The sequence below is a fragment of the Crinia signifera genome, chromosome 11 (assembly GCF_055691185.1).
Source record: "Crinia signifera chromosome 11, ASM5569118v1, whole genome shotgun sequence".
Lineage (NCBI taxonomy): Eukaryota > Metazoa > Chordata > Amphibia > Anura > Myobatrachidae > Crinia > Crinia signifera.
In genome coordinates, this window is record NC_139227.1 from 120079349 (window position 1) to 120099068 (window position 19720).

Genomic DNA, 19720 nt, shown 5'->3' on the forward strand with positions numbered 1-19720 from the left:
AATTATGTTTGTTATTTGTGGATGAATGTGTTTAATTTTGGGTGGGGCGGATGGTGTTGGCGGGAAGGGGTGTGTTGGGTTAGGGATTTTGGTGGTGTGTCTGCGTGTTGACCTGGGAAGTGTGTCAGTGAGTAATGAGTACACCTGTGTGTCTGTGCGGTGATGTGGGAAGTGTGTCAGTGAGTAATGAGTACACCTGTGTGTCTGCGAGGTGACCTGGGAAGTGACAGTGAGTAATGAGTACACCTGTGTGTCTGCGTGGTGACCTGGGAAGTGTCATTGAGTAATGAGTACACTTGTGTATCTGCGTGGTGACGTGGGAAGTGTGTCAGTGAGTAATGAGTACACCTGTGTGTCTACGTGGTGACCTGGGAAGTGTCAGTGAGTAATGAGTACACCTGTGTGTCTGCGCAGTGATGAGGGAAGTGTGTCAGTGAGTAATGAGTACACCTGTGTGTCTGCAAGGTGATCTGGGAAGTGTGTCAGTGAGTAATGAGTACACCTGTGTGTCTGCGCTGTGACCTGGAAAGTATATTAGTGAGTAATGAGTACACCTGTGTCTGTGCTGTAACCTGGGAAGTGTCCGTGAGTAATTACACCTGTGTGTCTGCGCTGTGACCTGGGAAGTGGGTCAGTGAGTAATGAGTACACCTGTGTGTCTGCGCTGTGACCTGGGAAGTGTGTCAGTGAGTAATGAGTACACCTGTGTGTCTGCCCGGTGACCTGGGAAGTACGTTAGTGAGTAATGAGTACACCTGTGTGTCTGCGCTGTGACCTGGGAAGTGTGTCAGTGAGTAATGAGTACACCTGTGTGTCTGCACGGTGACCTGGGAAGTATGTAAGTGAGTAATGAGTACACCTGTGTGTTTGCGCGGTGACCTGGGAAGTATGTAAGTGAGTAATGAGTACACCTGTGTGTCTGCGCTGTGACCTGGGAAGTGTGTCAGTGAGTAAGGAGTACACCTGTGTGTCTGCGCTGTGACCTGGGAAGTGGGTCAGTGAGTAATGAGTACACTTGTGTGTCTGCGCTGTGACCTGGGTAGTACATTAGTGAGTAATGAGTACACCTGTGTGTCTGCACAGTGACCTGGGAAGTGTGTCAGTGAGTACACCTGTGTGTTTGCCTGGTGACCTGGGAAGTGTGTCAGTGAGTAATGAGTACACCTGTGTGTTTGCCTGGTGACCTGGGAAGTGTGTCAGTGAGTAATGATTACACCTGTGTGTTTGCCTGGTGACCTGGGAAGTGTGTCAGTGAGTAATGAGTACACCTGTGTGTCTGCCCGGTGACCTTGCTGCTGTGTGCAGGGGTGGGTTTGCAGGACGGTGGGGTGGGGGGGAAGCGGGTTGCTGCTGCTGCTGTGTGCATGTAGGGGGGGGGGGGGGTGGTGTGTGTGTGCCAGTGGTGGGTGTGCAGGACACTGGGGTGTGCAGGCCGGGGGGGGGTGGGGGGGAAGCGGGTTGCTGCTGCTGTGTGCATGTAGGGGGGGGGGGGGTGGTGTGTGAGTTTGTGCCAGGGGTGGGTGTGCTGGACGGTGGGGTGTGCAGGCCGGAGCGGTGGGGGGGAAGCAGGTTGCTGCTGCTGCTGCTGTGTGCATGTAGGGGGGGGGGGGTGGTGTGTGTGTGCCAGGGGTGGGGGAGAGCGGGTTGCTGCTGCTGCTGCTGTGTGCAGGCAGGGGGGGTGGGTGGTGTGTGTGCCAGGGGTGGGTGTGCAGGACGGTGGGGTGTGCAGGCCGGGGGGGGGGAGCGGGTTGCTGCTGCCTTGTCCACCCCCCCTAAGTTATTATAGACAACCTCCTCCTCTCCCCCACCTTCCGCAGACTTGCTGGCATCCCCCTCCCACATGTGACATACCTGTGGCGCCTGACACTCACAGGGCAGTCTTGCTTCACCCGGCCAGCGGCAGATTGGAAATGCCTGAGAGGAGCTACAGCCAGCCCAGAGCTTTATTATAAAGGAGGAGGCAGCTCTGCCGAGTCACAGCTGCATCATGCTTCTCTCCTCTCAGGCTGTGACAATGTGACTCTGTCTGCGACTCAAAGTCAGCCTGAGAGGAGGCAGAGCTGCTCCCCCTGGCTGCCAGAGGCTGCTATTTCAGCACCACAGATCTGCAGCTGCGCAGACTTAATTTATTCACTGCACTCCCTTCCGCCCCCATCCACGCTGGCTGAGCTACATGTGTCTGTGAGTATTATAGGTGTGTGGTATTGCGGGGGGTGTAGTGCAGGCAGGCAGGGGCCAATATGTGTGTATTATCTCATATATTAGGCTACATGTGTGTGTGTATTATGTGTGGTGTGTGTGTATAAGGCTGGGTGGGGGGTGGAGTTTCATGTGTGACCCTGTCCAGCGTTATACACACACTCTCAGGATGATTGACACATGTAGCCAAATATATGAGATCACAGGAATCATCCTGGGTTGCAGTACACTCACTAAAGCTATAGGTGGTGCTATGACATTTTTCAATTATGTAAAATTAAATTCAAATTGCTTTATATAAACAGGTTACTAAGAACCTACAGTATGTGTGTGAATGTTCCCATACCTTCAAATACATGACAATGCATTTAAATTTAAAGCACAGCTCAGTGCAATTTATCTGTCATTTCAGACAGCAGGAGGTTGACTGCATCCTTTATTGTGAGATTACCGACAGGAAGTCTGGTGTGCAAAGGACAATCCCCTTCTTACGCGATCACAACTTTATCTTCTGCTGCGATAAGATTCTGAAATGTTTATTTATATTGGTGTATATCAGGGGTACTCAAACTCAGTCCTCAGGATTCCACACAGTTCATGTTTCCAGGTCACCCAGCAGGTGCACAGGTGCATTCATCACTCATAGACACATTTTAAAAGATCCACAGGTGGAGCTACTGTGAGGAGAACTGAAAACATGCACCAAGTTTGAGAACCCCTGGTCTAAAGTATAGGCTGTATCAAACACTTAAAAAATATAAATATAAATAAGTGGTCAGAAAAAGGTTAAACATCGCATAACAAAGAAATATCCAAACATAATAGAACCAGTGATGCATTTTCTAAGCATGCATACTCCCACCTCATGTTAAGGCTCCTTTCTCTTCATCCTGGTAGCTGCTCTCTGGTCCAGTGCACAGATGGAGGACTCCGATGCAAACACATAGCAAACTTAGTAGAAGAAATACCTGCATATATATTAGGAAGTTTCCTTATCCGCAGAAGCAGAAAACTGTCAGCACTACCTTTTTATTAGTACCGCAACAACATCGGAACCCTTCCTTAAAATATGTCACAAAAAGTCATAATAAATAAAACATAAACCAGGGGCTAGTGAGTTACGTTAAACATCTTAGCATCTCTGTATCTACATACGGTATGTATTTTTTGCACTGCAGATGCAGTGAAGCCGCCCCCAAACTGTATCAGATACGACACATTGCGACTTCAACTTCACGGGAACTAGTTTTACAGTAAATATGTACAAAGTTGCAGATGAAGCAAAACGGAACTTGGTATAAGAATAGGGCCCCCTCCCTTTCCTGGAACTTCCGCATGCCAGGTGAGAAATACGGTGGCTGCACCACTGGACGCACTACCCTACCTCTACACTGCTTCATGGTAAAAGAGAGCTTTGTTTATGACAAATTATACTTGCTAGACTCCAGTCCTGGGCCCCCTTTTCTGCTCAGGCCAAGGAGTGGAGTCCTAACAGTACCCCCCTGATGGCAGCCCTGCCAGGAACCAATGGCTGCACAGACTCAGCGAATATGTTTGGATTGTTTTGAACCCTTCGTGTGCCAACATGTCTGTGAGACATGTGCAAAATATCCGCTAAAAATACCAGCGTCACTCACATTTGTTATATAAAATTCAAAAAATTCATAAAAAATGTTGGGGCGAAAACAGGTAAACATTGCAGGTCATTACGATGAACACAAATGTTTGCTTGGTAATTTCCACACTTATTTTGAAAAATTCACTTGTCACTCAAAGGGTTAATATGCTGAGGTGGCTAGGTTAAAGCCAGTCACAAAACATCTTCTTCCATGTTACTATTATCAGCACCTGTCAAAAAGAACATTATTCTTATACTCGTAAAGTTTGTCTTCCTTTCAAATGCATTCTTCAAATTCCCTCACATTTAAAGTCCACTATTAGCAATGGTGAGATGAAAGGCCTGATTCTCAGTTGTGAGGCAAGCAGAAGAGAGCAAGTAACTGTGCAATTGTGGACAAACCATTTTACAATGCAAGGGGTGTAAACACACTTCATTGTTTTGTGTGCAGGGTAAATACTGACTGCTTTTGTATGCAGCCTGCAAATGCTGGACAGCTTAATGTTTGAGTTTACAAAGCAATTTATGTTTGAATTTGGACACACCCCTCTCTAATCAAAGTCTCCTCCTCCTGCAGTGCAGCACGGTTTTACCACTATGCCTATTTTTTCTTTACTACCACCTCTCTTTACCATGCCAATATTACCACGTTTTCTATGCCGAAAAAACCCGGGAATTGCTCAGTGGTAATTGCTACAAGGAAAAATATCCGGGGGTCTAGTGATCAGGGATTTTTCCTGGGTCACAAGCAGGGTTTTTAGTGGGTAATCCCTGGGTAACGAGCAATGGAAGCAACTCTTACCCGGGATTTTATACACGGGTACATCCAAAAGCCACTGATTGGTCCTTCCAGGGTTCTGGCTGCTGGTGTAACCATTTTAAATGACATCCACAGGTTTTGCTGGCCTTTCCTGGGTTTTACAGGGTTCAGTGGCTAGGTACCAAGCAATGGTGATAAATGTATAATACACAGGTAACTCCAGTGGTGTAACTAGTGTAAAGCAGCTCCAGCTGCCACTTGGGGGAGCCAGCAGCAGCGGGGTCTGTGTGGGCGCCGGCACCCGCTCAAAGCACTGATATGATGCTGCCTGCCGCTACCCACTGACTGAGCACTGGAGCAGAGTCTGCCGCAGCGTGGGTGCGGCCATGGCAGAGATGTCAAATCTCCCCACTGATTCAATTGACTGTACACAGAGCCAGCTATTGGCTACTGTGTACAGCAGGGCTGGGCAATTTCGGCCCTCCAGATGTTGATTACTACACATCCCAGCATGCCTTGCATCAGTTTCAGCATGGCCACATAGCAAAACTAATGCAAAGCATCCTGGGATGTGTAGTTCATCAACATCTGGAGGGCCGCAATTGCCCAGCCCTGGTGTACAGGATGGGCTGGCGGATGGGCGTGCTAGGGTGGCCTAGGATGCGTCGGAGCCAATTGAAACAGCAGTGTCTGCTGGTCTCTCTTCCTCTCTCCTGCTTCAGCTTCTCTGTTATGCGTGTGACGTCATCATGTCACACGCTAGGAAAACACGCTGGAGAGGAGCTGGGGGGGACGGGGGACGCCACAAACTTTTTGGCAGGGGGGAGCAAAATTTATAGTTACGCCACTGGGTAACTCACATATGGAGAACGGGCCCTCTCCGCTCTGGGCCCCATAGCAGCTACCCCACTGTACCTCTGGTAGTTACGCCATTGCCTATTACCGTTTACAAAGGACAATGCAGCATGGAGGGCTTATGGGCCCTACACACGGGCCGACTTTCAGGCATTTTTAGATCAATTTTTCTAAATTGCTCAGAAAATGCCTGAAAACACATGTAAATCGCTGTGCGTGTAGACCACAAAGCGATTTAAATATGCGGCCCACTGGTCCAAATACGTAGGCGATTATCAACGGAGAACACTGACCCTGACACCTCGCTCAGCACACATCGCACTGCAGCGCTGTGTGCTGAGAGAGACCGAGCGTTCTGAGCGAAGCAGCTTCACACAGAACACTCGTCAGCCCGTGTGAAGGGCCCATTACTCTTGGGGCCCCATAAGAACATTACTGCTGATCAGAATTAGAGTTAACTAGAGGCTCACAGCAATATTTGTTTTAGCAGCTCATGTTGATGATAACGTCTTAGGTCATCAGTGATGTCATGCAGCTACCATGGAAAAGAAAACTTCCCTCCACGTATTGTGCTAGTACTACTATAGGAAACACTACTGAGACAACAGAAGAACTGAGCAGAGATAAACAGTATTCTTTGCAGTAAACACATATGCAGCACATTCCTCAGCCTCATTTTCCAATTCCATGGGGTCTATTCATTAAAGTTAGAAAAGCCCTATAGGGGCGTACTCACGGTGCGATTTTGGCTTAACTTTCCTTGATTTTGACTATATAGACAAAATCGTAAGGAAAATTAGCCCAATTCACACAGTGTTAAAGGGTTTACGATTAGGGATGCCAATCCCGGGGCATTTTTTCAATCCCGGAATTCGGGATTGAAAAATGCCCAATCCCGGATTGGCTTCCCTTATACAAAAACCCGCCCCGGCTGCCCGCATATTTACTTACAATTGCGGTGCGGCCGGGCCGGTGGGCGATGGAGCTGGGCGTGTAGGCAGGAGGATGCAGCCTGGGTGGGTGGTTCGTCGGGCGATGCTATGGGGGTCCAGGAAGAGGCGAGTGTGGGCAGCCTGGGTGGGTGGGCGGTATCATGGAGGCGGCGGGAGGTCAGCGCGGTGCGCACAGAATGAGGCGGCTGTTTGTGTGTCACGCTGTGCAAAGCCGCACTGCCCGAGACGGGAGAAGCCGGGCAGCGTCTGAGCACCAGCTCAGACGCTGCCTGGCATTAGACTGCGCATGCCCAGTCTAATCCCAAAATCGGAAACTCCAATCCTGGGATTTAAATCTCAGCGTTTTAGGGGCCAAATCCCGGGATCTACCCTACTTGCGATACTGATACGTGTGTAACCCGGCGATGCCAGGTCCATGCAGCTACAGAAGGGACTTCAACTGGCTGGTTTGGTAGTAAATCTCCACATACTGTCTGGGGAGCTGTCCAACATTTTACATTGTTTGTTATAATTTGTCGCAAAAAAAAAAAAAAGATTTTCTCTGCAATGGACGATTTAATAAATAGGCATCGGCGAGTTCTCGGCAAGTCTGCCATTTCTTTTAAAAGAGGCACACAAAAAAAAAAAAAAAAAAATTGCAAAATCAGGTGTTTTTGTCTATGAAATAATTGGCCCTTTAAAACATCGCACAGACTCACCGGGAACTAGGGTGGCCAATCCCTGGATCGGCGTGATCCCGGGATTTGGCCCCAAAATGTGCGGGATTTCAATCCCGGGATTAGAGTATCCAATCCTGGGATTAGACTGCGCATGCACAGTCCAATGCTCAGATGCTGGCCGGCTGCTCCTGACTGCATGACATTAAGAGGTCCCGCTGCGAAGGTCACACTCGCACATTGCTGCTCTCCTCCCGGCTGCCCGCACTGCTGCTGCTGCCTCATGCCGGAGGCACCAGGCACCCCCTCACCGCTGCTGTCCGCCCCGCGTCCGGCCTCCCAACAGTGTAAGTAAGTGCAGGGCGACCGGTGTGATTGGGCCGGCGCATTTTTATTAATTCGGAATGCCAATGCCGGGATTGAAAAAATGCACCGGGTTTGGCATCCCTACCGGGAACTTGCCAATGCCTGAAAGTCATAAAGTATAACATTTACCTCTATTTATTTATTACCAGTTATTTATATAGCGCACACATATACCACAGCGCTTTACAGAGAATATTTAAATATTCACACAGTCTCTGCCCCAGTGGAGCTTACAATCTATATTCCCTACCACATGTACATGCACACACATTTATTATAGGGTACATTTTGTTGGGAGCCAATTAGCCTACCAGTATATTTTTGGATTGTGGCAGGAAACCGGAGTACCCGGAGGAAACCCAAGCAAGCACGGGGAGAATATACAAACTCCGCACAGTTAGGGCCATGGTGGGAATGGAACCCATGACCTCAGTGCTGTGAGGCAGGAATGCTATAACCATTACACCATCCGTACTGCCCTGTATATATATATATATATATATATATATATATATATATATATATATATATATATATATATATATATATATATATATATATATATATAAAACACATGGTGGGGATAGAACCCATGACCTCAGTGCTGTGAGGCAGTAATGCTAACCATTACACCATCCGTACTGCCCTGTATATATATATATATAACACATGGTGGGGATAGAACCCATGACCTCAGTGCTGTGAGGCAGTAATGCTAACCATTACACCATCCATACTGCCCCGTATATATAACACATGGTGGGGATAGAACCCATGACCTCAGTGCTGTGAGGCAGTAATATAACCATTACACCATCCGTACTGCCCCGTATATATAACACATGGTGGGGATAGAACCCATGACCTCAGTGCTGTGAGGCAGTAATGCTATAACCATTACACCGTCCGTACTGCCCCGTATATATAACACATGGTGGGGATAGAACCCATGACCTCAGTGCTGTGAGGCAGTAATGCTAACCATTACACCGTCCGTACTGCCCCGTATATATAACACATGGTGGGGATAGAACCCATGACCTCAGTGCTGTGAGGCAGTAATGTAACCATTACACCATCCGTACTGCCCTGTATATATATAACACATGGTGGGGATAGAACCCATGACCTCAGTGCTGTGAGGCAGTAATGTAACCATTACACAGTCCGTACTGCCCCGTATATATAACACATGGTGGGGATAGAACCCATGACCTCAGTGCTGTGAGGCAGTAATGCTAACCATTACACCGTCTGTACTGCCCCGTATATATAACACATGGTGGGAATAGAACCCATGATCTCAGCGCTGTGAGGCAGTAATGCTAACCATTACACCGTCCATGCTGCCCCGTATATATAACACATGGTGGGGATAGAACCCATGACCTCAGCGCTGTGAGGCAGTAATGTAACCATTACACCATCCGTACTGCCCCGTATATATAACACATGGTGGGAATAGAACCCATGACCTCAGCGCTGTGAGGCAGTAATGCTAACCATTACACCATCCGTACTGCCCTGTATATATATATATATAACACATGGTGGGGATAGAACCCATGACCTCAGTGCTGTGAGGCAGTAATGCTAACCATTACACCATCCATACTGCCCCGTATATATAACACATGGTGGGGATAGAACCCATGACCTCAGTGCTGTGAGGCAGTAATATAACCATTACACCATCCGTACTGCCCCGTATATATAACACATGGTGGGGATAGAACCCATGACCTCAGTGCTGTGAGGCAGTAATGCTATAACCATTACACCGTCCGTACTGCCCCGTATATATAACACATGGTGGGGATAGAACCCATGACCTCAGTGCTGTGAGGCAGTAATGCTAACCATTACACCGTCCGTACTGCCCCGTATATATAACACATGGTGGGGATAGAACCCATGACCTCAGTGCTGTGAGGCAGTAATGTAACCATTACACCATCCGTACTGCCCTGTATATATATAACACATGGTGGGGATAGAACCCATGACCTCAGTGCTGTGAGGCAGTAATGTAACCATTACACAGTCCGTACTGCCCCGTATATATAACACATGGTGGGGATAGAACCCATGACCTCAGTGCTGTGAGGCAGTAATGCTAACCATTACACCGTCTGTACTGCCCCGTATATATAACACATGGTGGGAATAGAACCCATGATCTCAGCGCTGTGAGGCAGTAATGCTAACCATTACACCGTCCATGCTGCCCCGTATATATAACACATGGTGGGGATAGAACCCATGACCTCAGCGCTGTGAGGCAGTAATGTAACCATTACACCATCCGTACTGCCCCGTATATATAACACATGGTGGGAATAGAACCCATGACCTCAGCGCTGTGAGGCAGTATAACCATTACACATCTGTACTGCCCCGTATATATAACACATGTTGGGGATAGAACCCATGACCTCAGTACTGTGAGGCAGTAATGCTATAACCATTACACCGTCCGTACTGCCCCGTATATATAACACATGGTGGGGATAGAACCCATGACCTCAGTGCTGTGAGGCAGTAATGTAACCATTACACCATCCGTACTGCCCTGTATATATATAACACATGGTGGGGATAGAACCCATGACCTCAGTGCTGTGAGGCAGTAATGTAACCATTACACAGTCCGTACTGCCCCGTATATATAACACATGGTGGGGATAGAACCCATGACCTCAGTGCTGTGAGGCAGTAATATTATAACCATTACACCATCCGTACTGCCCTGTATATATAACACATGGTGGGGATAGAACCCATGACCTCAGTGCTGTGAGGCAGTAATACTAACCATTACACCATCCGTACTGCCCCGTATATATAACACATGGTGGGGATAGAACCCATGACCTCAGTGCTGTGAGGCAGTAATGTAACCATTACACCATCCGTACTGCCCCGTATATATAACACATGGTGGGGATAGAACCCATGACCTCAGTGCTGTGAGGCAGTAATACTAACCATTACACCATCCGTACTGCCCCGTATATATAACACATGGTGGGGATAGAACCCATGACCTCAGTGCTGTGAGGCAGTAATGCTATAACCATTACACCATCCGTACTGCCCTGTATATATAACACATGGTGGGGATAGAACCCATGACCTCAGTGCTGTGAGGCAGTAATGCTATAACCATTACACCATCCGTACTGCCCTGTATATATAACACATGGTGAGGATAGAACCCATGACCTCAGCGCTGTGAGGCAGTAATGCTATAACCATTACACCATCTGTACTGCCCCGTATATATAACACATGGTGGGAATAGAACCTATGACCTCAGCGCTGTGAGGCAGTAATGCTATAACCATTACACCGTCCGTACTGCCCCGTATATATAACACATGGTGGGGATAGAACCCATGACCTCAGTGCTGTGAGGCAGTAATACTAACCATTACACCATCCGTACTGCCCCGTATATATAACACATGGTGGGGATAGAACCCATGACCTCAGTGCTGTGAGGCAGTAATGTAACCATTACACCGTCCGTACTGCCCCGTATATATAACACATGGTGGGGATAGAACCCATGACCTCAGTGCTGTGAGGCAGTAATACTAACCATTACACCATCCGTACTGCCCCGTATATATAACACATGGTGGGGATAGAACCCATGACCTCAGCGCTGTGAGGCAGTAATGCTATAACCATTACACCATCCGTACTGCCCGTATATATAACACATGGTGGGGATAGAACCTATGACCTCAGCGCTGTGAGGCAGTAATGCTATAACCATTACACCGTCCGTACTGCCCCGTATATATAACACATGGTGGGGATAGAACCCATGACCTCAGTGCTGTGACGCAGTAATGTAACCATTACACCATCCATGCTGCCCCATATATATAACACATGGTGGGGATAGAACCCATGACCTCAGTGCTGTGACGCAGTAATGTAACCATTACACCATCCATGCTGCCCCGTATATATAACACATGGGGGGGATAGAACCCATGACCTCAGCGCTGTGAGGCAGTAATGCTATAACCATTACACCGTCCGTACTGCCCCGTATATATAACACATGGTGGGGATAGAACCCATGACCTCAGTGCTGTGAGGCAGTAATACTAACCATTACACCATCCGTACTGCCCCGTGTATATAACACATGGTGGGGATAGAACCCATGACCTCAGCGCTGTGAGGCAGTAATACTATAACCATTGCACCATCCGTACTGCCCCGTATATATAACACATGGTGGGGATAGAACCCATGACCTCAGTGCTGTGAGGCAGTAATACTAACCATTGCACCATCCGTACTGCCCCGTATATATAACACATGGTGGGGATAGAACCCATGACCTCAGTGCTGTGAGGCAGTAATACTAACCATTACACCATCCGTACTGCCCCGTATATATAACACATGGTGGGGATAGAACCCATGACCTCAGCGCTGTGAGGCAGTAATACTATAACCATTGCACCATCCGTACTGCCCCGTATATATAACACATGGTGGGGATAGAACCCATGACCTCAGTGCTGTGAGGCAGTAATACTAACCATTGCACCATCCGTACTGCCCCGTATATATAACACATGGTGGGGATAGAACCCATGACCTCAGCGCTGTGTGGCAGTAATGTAACCATTACACCATCCGTACTGCCCCGTATATATAACACATGGTGGGGATAGAACCCATGACCTCAGCGCTGTGAGGCAGTAATGCTATAACCATTACACCATCCGTACTGCCCGTATATATAACACATGGTGGGGATAGAACCTATGACCTCAGCGCTGTGAGGCAGTAATGCTATAACCATTACACCGTCCGTACTGCCCCGTATATATAACACATGGTAGGGATAGAACCCATGACCTCAGTGCTGTGACGCAGTAATGTAACCATTACACCATCCATGCTGCCCCATATATATATAACACATGGTGGGGATAGAACCCATGACCTCAGTGCTGTGACGCAGTAATGCTAACCATTACACCATCCGTACTGCCCCGTATATATAACACATGGTGGGGATAGAACCCATGACCTCAGCGCTGTGAGGCAGTAATGCTATAACCATTACACCATCCATGCTGCCCCGTATATATAACACATGGGGGGGATAGAACCCATGACCTCAGCGCTGTGAGGCAGTAATGCTATAACCATTACACCGTCCGTACTGCCCCGTATATATAACACATGGTGGGGATAGAACCCATGACCTCAGTGCTGTGAGGCAGTAATACTAACCATTACACCATCCGTACTGCCCCGTATATATAACACATGGTGGGGATAGAACCCATGACCTCAGTGCTGTGAGGCAGTAATGCTAACCATTACACCATCCGTACTGCCCTGTATATATAACACATGGTGGGGATAGAACCCATGACCTCAGCGCTGTGAGGCAGTAATACTATAACCATTGCACCATCCGTACTGCCCCGTATATATAACACATGGTGGGGATAGAACCCATGACCTCAGTGCTGTGAGGCAGTAATACTAACCATTGCACCATCCGTACTGCCCCGTATATATAACACATGGTGGGGATAGAACCCATGACCTCAGTGCTGTGAGGCAGTAATACTAACCATTACACCATCCGTACTGCCCCGTGTATATAACACATGGTGGGGATAGAACCCATGACCTCAGCGCTGTGAGGCAGTAATACTATAACCATTGCACCATCCGTACTGCCCCGTATATATAACACATGGTGGGGATAGAACCTATGACCTCAGTGCTGTGAGGCAGTAATACTAACCATTGCACCATCCGTACTGCCCCGTATATATAACACATGGTGGGGATAGAACCCATGACCTCAGTGCTGTGAGGCAGTAATACTAACCATTACACCATCCGTACTGCCCCGTATATATAACACATGGTGGGGATAGAACCCATGACCTCAGCGCTGTGAGGCAGTAATACTATAACCATTGCACCATCCGTACTGCCCCGTATATATAACACATGGTGGGGATAGAACCCATGACCTCAGTGCTGTGAGGCAGTAATGCTATAACCATTACACCATCCATACTGCCCCGTATATATAACACATGGTGGGGATAGAACCCATGACCTCAGTGCTGTGAGGCAGTAATACTAACCATTGCACCATCCGTACTGCCCCGTATATATAACACATGGTGGGGATAGAACCCATGACCTCAGCGCTGTGAGGCAGTAATACTATAACCATTACACCATCCGTACTGCCCCGTATATATAACACATGGGGGGATAGAACCCATGACCTCAGTGCTGTGAGGCAGTAATGCTAACCATTACACCGTCCGTACTGCCCCGTATATATAACACATGGTGGGGATAGAACCCATTGCCTCAGTGCTGTGAGGCAGTAATGCTATAACCATTACACCATCCGTACTGCCCCGTATATATAACACATGGGGGGATAGAACCCATGACCTCAGCGCTGTGAGGCAGTAATACTATAACCATTACACCATCTGTACTGCCCCATATATATAACACATGGTGGGGATAGAACCCATGACCTCAGCGCTGTGAGGCAGTAATGCTATAACCATTACACCATCCGTACTGCCCCGTATATATAACACATGTGGGGATAGAACCCATGACCTCAGCGCTGTGAGGCAGTAATACTATAACCATTACACCATCTGTACTGCCCCATATATATAACACATGGTGGGGATAGAACCCATGACCTCAGCGCTGTGAGGCAGTAATACTATAACCATTACACCATCTGTGCTGCTCTAACTGCGGCATAACATTGAATTAATTATACTTCGAATAGAATATTTACTAAATTTGATCTCCTACAATATTTCGCTTTACATCTTCTGTCTCTTTTTCAGGCATTCCCAAAGTCCTGTGGTAGATCTCAGCAGTTACAGGTCAAGTTCCCTGATGTGTCGACAGACAACATGTGATGTGATCATGTGGAAGACTTTTCTTTTAGTAATAAAACCCCAAATCCAGCAATTTATCACAGTGATGAGACAGGAGAGCTCACCAGCTACCCACAATCATGTGGTTTTCTCATATTCCATATAGAATGCTGCAAACATCAATCCTTTCCCACCAACTGCTCCTGAGGGCCCTCATTCAGGTTGGATCGGTAATCTGCAAACATCTCACTTTATCAAGCACCTAAGACGCTGCCCAGCCGAATCCCCTCGGTACAACGCAAGGGGAGGTGTATGAGAACACATCCCCTTGCATGCCTCCGCTAGCAGGAGAAATCAGTCGATGGTCGATGACCATCGACTGATTTCTCCTGGTTTAATAAATAGAAGTCAGTTAAAAGTAACTTTTATTTGCGTGCACCTGGATGAACACGGAGCAATCGGCTGACATCAGCCACCTGCCCCCTGTGTACCCATGGCTACGGTTCGGCCCCATCTGCCCCTCCTTTCCTGCAGCGTACAGCCTGTCGAGCATGTCATTTGCTGTGAGCGATCCTGAATTTGCCCCTCTTTCTGGAACTAAATCGCTCCTAAGCTGTGTACACATGGTGCGATATATTGCGACCAGAGATGGTCACTGATGAACAGGAGACTCTGCCGGGGAGCTGCAGAGGGAAACAGCTGGACCAGCGACCATTAGGAGGCTGAACACGGGGACGTGCACCCGGTGAGTTATCGCTGCAGCACAAACAAATAAATCACTAAATCGCTCTGAAAATGCCCCTACATCGCTGTGTGTGTGGGGGCCATAGCGATGTAGATGCACTGCCCCAATGGTCGGTATCTGCTGCCGATTAATAACCCGCACACAGGCTGATAATCGGTCAGGGCCAGAGTTTACGCTGTGTGCTGAGCGACCTATGCAGTATAAATCTAGTCAGGAGATGGTGGCGAGCGGTATCGCGCATCACTGTCGCTTAGGGGGTATAGTCACAGAGTGTTAGAAATAGCCCTCACACTGCCCCATGTGAATGCTGCATAACACTCAGCAGTCAGACACTCTCTCCCACTCCACACTCAGCAGTGGACCACTCTCTCTCACTCCTCATTCAGCAGCAGACTCTTCTCTCTCCCACTCCTCACTCAGCAGTCAGACACTCTCTCCCACTCCACACTCAGCAGCGGACCACTCTCTCTCACTCCTCATTCAGCAGCAGACTCTTCTCTCTCCCACTCCACACTCAGCAGCAGACCCCCTCTCTCCCACTCCACACTCAGCAGCTGACCACTCTCTCCCACTCCACACTCAGCAGCAGACCCCCCTCTCTCCCACTCCACACTCAGCAGCAGACTCTTCTCTCTCCCACTCCTCACTCAGCAGTCAGACACTCTCTCCCACTCCACACTCAGCAGCGGACCACTCTCTCTCACTCCTCATTCAGCAGCAGACTCTTCTCTCTCCCACTCCACACTCAGCAGCAGACCCCCCTCTCTCCCACTCAACACTCAGCAGCGGACCACTCTCTCCCACTCCACACTCAGCAGCAGACCCCTCTCTCCCACTCCACACTCAGCAGCAGACCCCTCTCTCCCACTCCTCACTCAGCAGCAGACCCCTCTCTCCCACTCCTCACTCAGCAGCAGACCCCCCTCTCTCCCACTCCACACTCAGCAGCAGACTCTTCTCTCTCCCACTCCTCACTCAGCAGTCAGACACTCTCTCCCACTCCACACTCAGCAGCGGACCACTCTCTCTCACTCCTCATTCAGCAGCAGACTCTTCTCTCTCCCACTCCACACTCAGCAGCAGACCCCCCTCTCTCCCACTCAACAGCGGACCACTCTCTCCCACTCCACACTCAGCAGCAGACCCCTCTCTCCCACTCCTCACTCAGCAGCAGACCCCTCTCTCCCACTCCTCACTCAGCAGCAGACTCTTCTCTCTCCCACTCCACACTCAGCAGCTGACCCCCCTCTCTCCCACTCCACACTCAGCAGCGGACCACTCTCTCCCACTCCACACTCAGCAGCAGGCCCCTCTCTCCCACTCCTCACTCAGCAGCAGACTCTTCTCTCTCCCACTCCACACTCAGCAGCTGACCCCTCTCTCTCACTCCTCATTCAGCAGCAGACTCTTCTCTCTCCCACGCCACACTCAGCAGCAGACCCCCCTCTCTCCCACTCCACACTCAGCAGCAGACCCCTCTCTCCCACTCAGCAGTAGACCCCCCTCTCTCTCTCTACACTCAGCAGCAGACCCCTCTCTCCCACTCCACACTCAGCAGCAGACCCCTCTCCCACTCCACTCAGAAGCAGACACTCTCTCTCACTCCTCACTCAGCAGCAGACTCCTCTCTCTCTCTCTCTCTACACTCCGCAGCAGACCCCTCTCTCCCACTCCGCAGCAGACCCTTCTCTGTCACTCCTCACTCAGCAGAAGACCCCTCTCTCTCACTCCTCACTCAGCAGCAGACCCCCCTCTCTCCCACTCCACACTCAGCAGCAGACACTCTCTCTCACTCCTCACTCAGCAGCAGACCCCTCTCACTCCTCACTCAGCAGCAGACCCCTCTCTCTCTCTCTCCACACTCAGCAGCAGACCCCTCTCTCTCTCACTCAGCAGCAGACCCCTCTATCTCTCTCTAACTCCTCACTCAGCAGCAGACCCCTCTCTCACTCCTCAGCAGACACACTCTCTCACTCCTCACTCAGCAGCAGAGTCTCTCCCACTCCTTACTGTCTCACTCAGCAGCAGACACTCTCTCTCACTCAGCAGCAGACTCCTCTCTCTCTCACTCCTCAGCAGACCCCTCTCTCTCACTCAGCAGCAGAGTCTCTCCCACTCCTCACTGTCTCACTCCACACTCAGCAGCAGACCCCTCTCTCACTCAGCAGCAGACACTCTCTCACTCCTCACTCAGCAGCAGACACTCTCTCTCACTCAGCAGCAGAGAGTCTCTCCCACTCCTCACTGTCTCACTCCTCACTCAGCAGCAGACCCCTCTCTCTCTCTCTCACTCAGCAGCAGAGAGTCTCTCCCACTCCTCACTGTCTCACTCCTCACTCAGCAGAGCAGAGCAGACTGCACACACAGTGACAGTGGCAGTGCTCACGTGCTCAGTCACATTAGTATTTTCCCGCCTCCTGGCTCCTCCTTCCCTCAGTCTAGTCTCATTGGTCACATGCCCAGCCGGTGTCACTCCGCCGTTCCCTTGGTAACCAGACTTTGGCCCCGCCCCAATGCGTGACGCGCTGTGTGTGCCGGCACGTCACGCACCGACCAGTCACCGCGGTGTATGCCGGGAACCCAGAGGCGGCCTGACGGAGCCCGGGACACCGAACAGGGGATTCCCTAGCCTGCGCTCCGCCCGGGACCGCCGAAGGCACAAGGGACAGCAGGGCGCACCGGGGCCGGCGCAGGATCCGACCGTGGGGTTCCCCCTCCGCTCCACCCTCCCCGGGATCCCCCCCCTCACTCCCCACTCCCACCGGCCCCGGTACATGCTACACGGTACCGATCTTTTCCTGACACCGCAGCGGGCAGGCACCGGGAGCGCGCGGCAAGGTAACACTACCGGGGCCTCCTCCCCCCGTACTCTGCCCATAGGGGGTATATACCTGTATACTGCTGTGTATGTGTGTTACATTGTGTTACATGGTCACACTATGGTCACACTGTGAGTGTCACACTAGTCACATGGCCCTGTCACTTAGTGTTACACACCTGTGTATTGTATGGTCACCCTGTGTGTGTCTGTGTGTAACACTTGTCATATTGCCCTGTCACTTAGTGTTACACAGCTGTGTACTGTATGGATACACTGTGTGTGTCACACTAGTCACATGGCCCTGTCACTTAGTGTTACACACCTCTGTGTACTGTATGGTCACAGTGTGTGTGTGTGTGTGTGTGTGTGACACTAGTCCTATTGCCCTGTCACTTAGTGTTACACACCTGTGTATTGTATGGTCAGTGTGTGTGTGTAACACTACTCCTATTGCCCTGTCACTTAGTGTTACACAGCCCTGTGTGATGTATGGTCACATGGCCCTGTCACTTAGTGTTACACACCTGTGTATTGTATGGTCACCCTGTGTGTGTGTGTCTGTCTGTCTGTGTGTGTGTAACACTAGTCATATTGCCCTGTCACTTAGTGTTACACAGCTGTGTACTGTATGGATACACTGTGTGTGTCACACTAGTCACATGGCCCTGTCACTTAGTGTAACACACCTCTGTGTACTGTATGGTCACAGTGTGTGTGTGTGTGTGTGTGTGTGTGTGTGTGTGACACTAGTCCTATTGCCCTGTCACTTAGTGTTACACAGCTGTGTATTGTATGGTCAGTGTGTGTGTGTGTGTGTGTGTGTGTAACACTACTCCTATTGCCCTGTCACTTAGTGTTACACACCCCTGTGTGATGTATGGTCACACTAGTCACATGGCCCTGTCACTTAGTGTTACACACCTGTGTATTGTATGGTCACCCTGTGTGTGTCTGTCTGTCTGTCTGTGTGTGTGTAACACTAGTCATATTGCCCTGTCACTTAGTGTTACACAGCTGTGTACTGTATGGATACACTGTGTGTGTCACACTAGTCACATGGCCCTGTCACTTAGTGTAACACACCTCTGTGTACTGTATGGTCACAGTGTGTGTGTGTGTGTGTGACACTAGTCCTATTGCCCTGTCACTTAGTGTTACACAGCTGTGTATTGTATGGTCAGTGTGTGTGTGTGTGTAACACTACTCCTATTGCCCTGTCACTTAGTGTTACACAGCCCTGTGTGATGTATGGTCACACTAGTCACATGGCCCTGTCACTTAGTGTTACACACCTGTGTATTGTATGGTCACCCTGTGTGTGTGTGTGTGTCTGTCTGTCTGTGTGTGTGTAACACTAGTCATATTGCCCTGTCACTTAGTGTTACACAGCTGTGTACTGTATGGATACACTGTGTGTGTCACACTAGTCACATGGCCCTGTCACTTAGTGTAACACACCTCTGTGTACTGTATGGTCACAGTGTGTGTGTGTGTGTGACACTAGTCCTATTGCCCTGTCACTTAGTTACACAGCTGTGTATTGTATGGTCAGTGTGTGTGTGTGTAACACTACTCCTATTGCCCTGTCACTTAGTGTTACACAGCCCTGTGTGATGTATGGTCACACTAGTCACATGGCCCTGTCACTTAGTGTTACACACCTGTGTATTGTATGGTCACACTGTGTGTGTGTAACACTTGTCATATTGCCCTGTCACTTAGTGTTACACAGCTGTGTACTGTATGGATACACTGTGTGTGTCACACTAGTCACATGGCACTGTCAATTAGTGTTACACACCCCTGTGTGATGTATGGTCACAC